Source organism: Egretta garzetta, unplaced genomic scaffold (genome assembly GCF_000687185.1).
Source record: "Egretta garzetta isolate BGI_Z169 unplaced genomic scaffold, ASM68718v1 scaffold30, whole genome shotgun sequence".
Taxonomy (NCBI): Eukaryota; Metazoa; Chordata; class Aves; order Pelecaniformes; family Ardeidae; genus Egretta; species Egretta garzetta.
Window position 1 is genome coordinate 4,844,771 of NW_009258383.1, and position 7,980 is coordinate 4,852,750.

The window sequence follows — 7,980 nt, forward strand, 5'->3', positions numbered from 1 at the left end:
AGAGAAGAACAAAGTACCAGCATTGTTTATCCTGACATGGGCTGGCTGGTAGGGGCAAGGCTGAGGTAATTTGGAGGTCGTAGCCAAAAAGGCAACAGTAACTTAAACCTCAAATGTGTGAAACCTCTTTGTAGCTAGGTAGCTAGGTTTGTCAGTCTGACCTTAAGACTTTTTACAATGGATAATTCATAAAAATGCCATAGTGTTTAACAATTCATATGTGTATCAATAATTTAAAAATTACCAAGCTAAGAAAAAAAACATAAGGATTACTGCATTGCATGCAAGGTTCCATCAACTTCACCTCTAGGGTTACTCCCTTTGACTCTCCCACATTTCTAAAGGCAGAAAAAAGCCTCAGAGAGTTTGGATTTCACCAGCTGCCTGACTCCTACAGGCTAAGACTGCAGTCATCTTCTGTGTGTGGTGCTGAGCTGGAGTTGCCCAGCACTGTAAGAAAAACATGTAGGGACCAGCTAGGCTAATCAAGGCAAATATAACCATAAACTTGCCTAAACTAAGAGGCAGTAATTCCTTCTACAGCAAAGTCAGTTCACATCTGAATACATGAATAAGCCCATCAGGGACACATTTTTTAAAAAACAAAACCAATACAACACTAAATCATTTGCAAGGGCAGTCTGATTTTTTATTTCTGCTTCCACAGAGAAGTCACACCAAAGTTTTCCTTTTAAAAATGTTGCTCTTAGTCCAGTTACTGGGCTATGTAGAGAAAATGGGACAAAAGACTTTCCAAGAGTTTAGTATAAATATTTCAGAGAAAAATAGTGACAACATTTTCTTAGTGTTTCCATTCCATTTTTTTACTTTCCCTCTTCTGAACATTAAACTGACTGTTGCCCGCTGGCATTTAATAACTAGTGGGTACATTAGTTGACCAATTAGTTCTATGACAATCTCACGATTTTGCCTACGCAAAACTTACGGTTACATCCCCACAGCTATGTTCTTGCACCATACCCCTTACATTTAGGGAAAAAGCCCTAGCACCTCTGTGGTCATCCCATTATGAGCCATGCATGAAGGGTTATCAACAAATGAATGGCCTGATCCACATAAAACACCACAGACCTAATTTTGGTAAAAACCAATTCCTTCTCATTTCTCCGCTGAGCAGTGGAAAATGCAAAAATATCTATAAACGCAAGGCAGTAAATAGTTCTATGACTGTAATACAAGACAACCCTTCACAGGTTTCCAGCTTAAGGTATTGCTATGCTCAGAGTTACTTTAGAGCATGCCATCCACATAACTCTTTATGCTGCTTTGCTGTGAACCATATCAGGGAACTGCTCTCACTCAAAGCAAATAAAACCAATTTATATTAAAAGAAAAAAAAACCTGGGCTAATTTTGCCAAGTCAGTTACCCACTCTAATTCACCCTGACACCATTACATTACCCTGTATTGTTACTGAACATTTAGTGATATTCCAGTTGAATCGCAGCCTCAGGGTTACCACTGAATTAAAACCACAGCAACCTGGTGGTTCAGGAAACAAACAGGTACTTCTCCACACAAACCCGACCAACAGAACAGCTATGTGAGTTCAGCCCTGGCATCAGAGCAGACAGGCAATGAGTCCAGTATCAGGAAGGCAAAAAAGGCAAAGAACCAGTCCCAGAGGCCTGATCCAGCCCAGTGTAGGACTCCAAAAAAGAACCAATAACCTCCTAAAACTATGGAAGTAGTGATGATGGTGAGAAGAGTTAAAAATTATTTTTAAAAGGTTTGGCTGGGCATAGGTCTGCCAACCTCAGTGCTCTCCCTACAAATAAAACATGTGTTTGTGTGTTTGGAAACTCCACTTTGCTCGGCCTCTGAGGGTCAGATCCATTAGCACGCTCCACTACCTCAGTCACAGCATGATGCAAAAACCAATCCATCTACGAGCAAAAAGGCACATGCGATTTAAGTTTTTTAGGATTCCAGAAGTTCCATCAAGGTGCCCATCCAGAACTGCCGCAGCCCTGGCTGAGCACGTACAGACATTTCAGACACACTGACCAAGCCTCCCCACTCCAGCCCAGCCAACCATGCATGAAACGAGTCTAAAGGGTGTTGGCAGAACTGTATGAAGCATCAAGCACAGCAACCCTCCAAAACCGTGGCAGGTGGAGGTATCATTCATGCAAAATGCACAAACTCCGCTGGTAACAGAGGATCCAAATCTTCCCCCTCCCAGCTGGGTGCCCTAATTGCTAGCAACTGCATCGGGTTCTGGCCTGCTCCCCTGTCCCCCCAGTGTCCCTGCCTGAAACAGAGGTGCAAGCCTTGCTGTGTGGAGATCCTCCAGGGAGATCCCTACCTTTTTATTTCCCACTGGCTGACTTAGATGCTCCCTGGTCAGCACGCTGACTGTTGCAATACCTGTTCCTGGACACCTCAGATAGGTTTCCTAATTCTACTTCCAAAGCCAAGCAGATAAAATTTAGGCATGGAGATGTTGATCTAGAGAACACCAAGTCTTCTTAGTCTAAATTCCAGGCTCTAGTTTTCACATGGCCAAGAGTATCCCAGTAAGTTAGGCAGATCTTCAGGGAGGCCCCAAGAGTGAGTTTACTGGTGAGCACAGAAACAGTTCTTGCAGCCTGCCTAGGCATGCAAGACATCAGAAGTGTATGAATCCAGCAGCTGAGGTTAAGAACCTCACAAGTATCCAACAAGAGGAATCTGATCAGGCTTGCAACAAGCTCTATTTCTTCTGTTTCTGCTCTAAATGTGCATAGTTTGGTGTACGTGTATGCAATTCTCCACTCTCTCTCAAATGTTTCTTTTTTTCCATCTTTAGCGAAAAAGAAAAATACCTACAACCCACTCCTTATGAGCAATTTCATCCTTTAACACACTGGGTTTTGTGCAGGCCGAGTAACATTCTTGGTAAAGAATATAATTGCAATTGCACGTTTCTAAGGTATTGTAAATAGCATGAAATTATTTTAAAATGTTATGAAAAATGCATTTTCAGTGTTCCTTTAAGTGTTTTAACAAAGCTTCAGTTGAAATTGCTTTATTCCAAAGCAATTGAAGATAGAGTATTTTTATAAGGACCTCTTTATCTCCCTGCAAATGACTGAGATACAGATACTTTCCAGAAAGAGAATGCACCAGAAAATATGCAACCTTACGTTGTACTAGCCGTAGTTACCTAGCACCATGAAACATCAGCTGCTCTGTTTCTGAAGATTGTGTTGTAGCTGAAGCAAAACAGCACGATTAGCAGAGTCACAGTAGTGCCCACAGGCCTTATGCAAGTTTAGGTTTGGCGCCATACAAACATACAGGCTGTATTTGGTACGGTCAAGCCATTCTATAGCCAAAGCAGCAGCAACTCCACAGACCAAAAGCAAAAATGAAGCTAAAATTAAGCAGCGCGTTCATGCCATGTACCAGGAAACACGGTACCACATACCTCCTTGTCATACTCCTTGGACAACATAGATAAATAAAATAGATATTGGCCTAAACAAGCTGGTCAGAAGACATATTGTTATCATTCAGGGCTGTAAGCTTGTCTACATTACAGGATCAGGAAGAATGCCTTTAATGTGACGTTTGAAGCACACTGGGAAGAGCTTCTCTAACCTCCTGGGACACAAAGCTGCGTAGAAAGAGGAATTCATTTCCCGATGTGATAAGATCCAGGTAACTTAAAATACTTTTCAGCAGACATCACAACAGACAAGACGGACATGAGGATGTACATGTAACTGTTGGGTCCAGGAACACTCTCCCAGAGCTATACATGAAGCGACGTCACCCTGCTTCCTCTTACAGGGACACCTTAGTGGAAAAGAGCAAGTTTCAAAAACTTGTTAAAACCACTGGCAGCTGCAACACGCGATCCCATCAGTACCTCTCTAACATATTAAAGACATAAAAAAACCTCTTTCACCACCTCCGCTCACCCCCACCTTGCTCTGATAAAGAAAGGGGGAGAAAATAGTAGTACAAACAAACAGATAAACCAACTAAGAAAAAAACCAAACAGTGTAATAAAGCTCCCTTCCAGGGTAACTTGGCATTCACTGCAGAACAGAGCCGTATAGACTCTTTCCACATGAGATTTGCTCCACAAGTGGCTTCCCTGGGATTATTCTTGCCAGTGGGCCCCATAACTCACTGTGCACCTTGTGGGCTTAGGAATCAAGCAGTTCCCTAAGGGTAAACATCAAAGATGTTTGCAGTAAAAGAAACCAAATGAAACTAAACACATAAACAATGGCAGGGAGGACACAGAAAAGGAGTAAATTATTTGCTTTCTCCTCTGTTTCAGTCGCAGCCATCATGCATGCTACTTTGTACTTAGAAAAGGGTTGACGTTATCAGCTCTCATACAAATTCAGTGGCCCTTTACCAGGCAAATTCTGGCCTCTTAAGAAGTCAAAATGCAGTATTAAGTGATAAGCAGCATAAATACACATTTTTTCTGAGGGGGAAAGTGGAAAGAAGTCTCATGATATGTAAGGTATTTAAGAATTTACACACTTACGCACAATTTCAAAATGTAACTACACATCAGCAAGCACCACTGGACCTGTACAGACTAGTAATAAGACCTTCCACATGGTGCTATCACATCCAAAATAATTACCATGGTGTCATTAAGTGTCACGACACTATTGAGTCTACAGGACATAAACTCAGTGATGAAACAGAGATTCCTCTCTCCTCACTTGCCAACCACTTTCCCCCCACAATTTTGGTCTCACTGAGTGGCTGGAGCCTGTCCGTAAGGGACTCCACTCCTTTCATGGACACAGTAGCCCATCATGATGCTAGGATCCCTCACCTGTTCCTTTCTGAGGGCCCATCAAATCCACATGCAATGCAATGCAATTCTTCTCTACCATTTTGCTGGAGGAAGGGAAGAATGGCATCAATGAGAGCAAGAAGAGTGAATCCGGTTGTTCCCAGGCACACCGCACCCTACTGCTAGCTCAGGGGAGAGGAGCACGGGAGAAGGATGATGAAGAGGCATGATGGAGCTGGATGATGCACAAAGGAACACGCTGGGTATGCATGACAGCAAAATAACCAACATGGCACGGTTGCACCAGCGTCTAATAGTTTCGGCGTTGTTTGGAATCACGTTGATGTAGAATTGCATTGCCATGGTGTTTGTATTTCAGCCATTGCTTATCCAGACCTCATTAACTCACATCATCCAATGCAGGCATTGGATCATTTCTGCACACAAAAAGGCCCACAGAGCCAGGGCCAGCGGCATCTGTCCTTCACAGAACTCCAATTAATTCAGTCAAGGTGATGCATCTTGCAGGACCGGGGTGTTCAATGGGAAGTGTCTGATTATATTAACACCAAGACATACAAGCAGCCTGCGATGGGGACTGACTATTTTTGATATAACAAGTTTTAGGATTTTAAAGGTAAATATGGCCGTAACCAGGAAGAACGTGTAACTCCACTGATACAGCTTCCATAGTAAATGGTTCCAGAAAAATACAAGCAGAAGGAGAATAAAAAATTGTTAAATATACCAAAACTGCATAACAAATTGTCTTTGCCTTGCATTAGAAACATCCCAAATATTGTCATGTAAGTAAAGTCAGCAACAAATCTCTTTGTCACCTTACTGATATATTTCTGACAGTCAGGCACTTGTTCTTCAAAAGACTTACACATGCACTTAAAATTAAGCATGCGAGTAGTCCCACCAGGTACTGATGTCATGCCTTCACTTGAACAGTCATTTCACAACTAGCTTTTTCAGCACGCGATATTTGTGTTCATTTTGTTTGTAAGACAGTAATTATTAAGTAACTTACACATTCTAGGTAATGGAGGCAACCAGTACGGGCCCAATGGATAAAAGTTCACACATGCACCAAGAAACAATTACATTAAAAAAAGATAAATATAGCACAGTATTTAAAAAACATGCCCTGTATCAGTACTGTGCAGTTCCATACAAGTATCACAATTTATTCACATGCTATCCATAGGAGAGATGAAGTTTAATGGGGTACAAGTGCTTCCATGCTAAGCCCACAGTTTTTACACAGTTTCTAAGTTTTAATTTGCCTATTGAAATTATTGTTTGGAATTTTCTTTAATGCAATTTTTAACTGTTTTGAGTGTAGCTTAGTGGTTATGAAATACAAAGTTTAAAAATAATACATATACTAGTTCCCATTATAAGTATCAGTTTCTGGCCTTATGTTGAATGGACAAAGTAGCACAGTGGCAAAGGCAAAACCACCTATGGAGAGAGGTCTCACTGAGAAGTACCTTAGAAGTACCTTCCCACTGAAAATAAGTTTGTATTTTACCAGGCAGGAGGACTTTAAAAAGATAGCAAGTCACACTTTGCACATGCATGATACAGCAGCTATGCCCAGAACTGTGTTGCAGTGTCTGGACCAAGGGTAGCTTACATTCACTCAACAGGCACAGTTAATATAGCTGTAAAATACACACCGGGCACTAGCTAGACTATCTAACTTCTCTTCAGAAGTATCTGGCTAAAGGGCAGAAAAAACACTGTGATTGCATTGTTAAACACTCAAAATGAAGAAATAAAGCATGATGCACTATATAAAATATCATTATTGCTCTGTATATGCATTACCATAAAGACTTTCCACATAGCCTGTTTTCTGTGCAATTCAGAAAAAGAAGCCAGTACCGATGATGACAATTTAGTTACCAATGGGGTAAGAATCTACTGAAACATCTCATCACCTGCGGTTTTTACTGGCAATTTGTGCAAATATAATTTATACTGCAGTTTCACAACACACTTTCAGAAAACGTCTTCAAAGATTCAGAAAAGACACTAATGTGCAATATACATTGTTTAAAACTTTTGTATAAATTGTAAGACACCGAGTAAAGTAGAATGAAGAAAATTAAATGGCACTGTAATGGACATTGAAGATTCCATGCATAACAGCTTTGCCCATTTCTTGATACCTGAGTGCTTAACTATGCAGCCTTAACAGTATCCCATTTGGGTTTTCCTTCTGACAGACTGAATTCCTAGAGTCTGCTTAAAATGTCAACATTTGAAATCTTGCAAGCAAAGAACAATTACTTTCAATCCCAAGGACTCATATGCCTAAGAGGGTGTAATTAAAAAGTTAAAGGAAGCGGTCATGCAGGATACTGGCAAGGAAAACGTACTGAAGGGATTTTAGAAAAATCATTCGACTCACCAGTCCATTGTTTGGCTGAGGTGAAAAAGGCAAACATTACTGAGATGCATCAGTGAGGAAGTTAGAACACAAATCAAGGCCCATGCCTGCAAGCACATGTGAATAACTTCAGGCCCAGAAGCTCTTTACATGGCAAAGTTATTCATATGTGTGCTTGCAGAACCTGAGCTCAGACGTCACTGTTAAAGAGTACAAAACGCTTACATATTGCTACTGACTTCAATAAAAATAGAAATTTATCTGTGTTTAACAGCAACTGTTTCACCTCAAGAAGATAACAACCCTTCAAGTCTCACAAGGTAACTTAATAATTAATCCATTCTAGCTGCTCCCAGCTCTACTTTTTTTTTTTTTTTTTTTAAACACAAGTCTCAAAACACATTCAAGCCTGCAGGAGCTACATGAAGTCCATAAAGCCTGCAGTATAAAGTGCTGTATCTCTGTCTTGCAATGCACCAAGGCTGCTTGTGACACTACTCGTGACAAGCCAGTATGCTTTTTATCAGGTATCTCTCTGCCAAACTTGACATAATTGGAAACATAGGACATTAAATTTGGTTCCTGCTTCAGCGTTGAGTCTTTTCAACGTAAGCTTGTAAAGATTTTGGTGATCTGAACTGTGTAATGAGCCAAGCCAAAAGAAAAAGGACCCCATGCAAACACATAGCATGGAGCACACATGTATACTGGATTAGACAAACACTTAACTACATATGCAACATTTTTTAAGTGTATGTGAGTAGTAGGGATTCAAATGGATCACAGATTAAGAACTGCTGCT

At 40.9% G+C, this 7,980-nt stretch overlaps 1 protein-coding gene across 1 annotated transcript in view; it reads right to left on the reverse strand.

Annotated features, from left to right (window-relative positions):
* Nucleotides 1–7,256, reverse strand: part of SLC25A13 (solute carrier family 25 member 13) — a 103,577-nt gene extending 96,321 nt beyond the window's left edge. The window contains exon 1 of the mRNA XM_009641993.2: nt 7,200–7,256. The gene's annotated coding sequence lies outside the window, so the exon portion shown is untranslated. The remainder of the gene's footprint in view (nt 1–7,199) is intronic.
* Between the last annotated feature and the right edge of the window lie 724 nt (nt 7,257–7,980).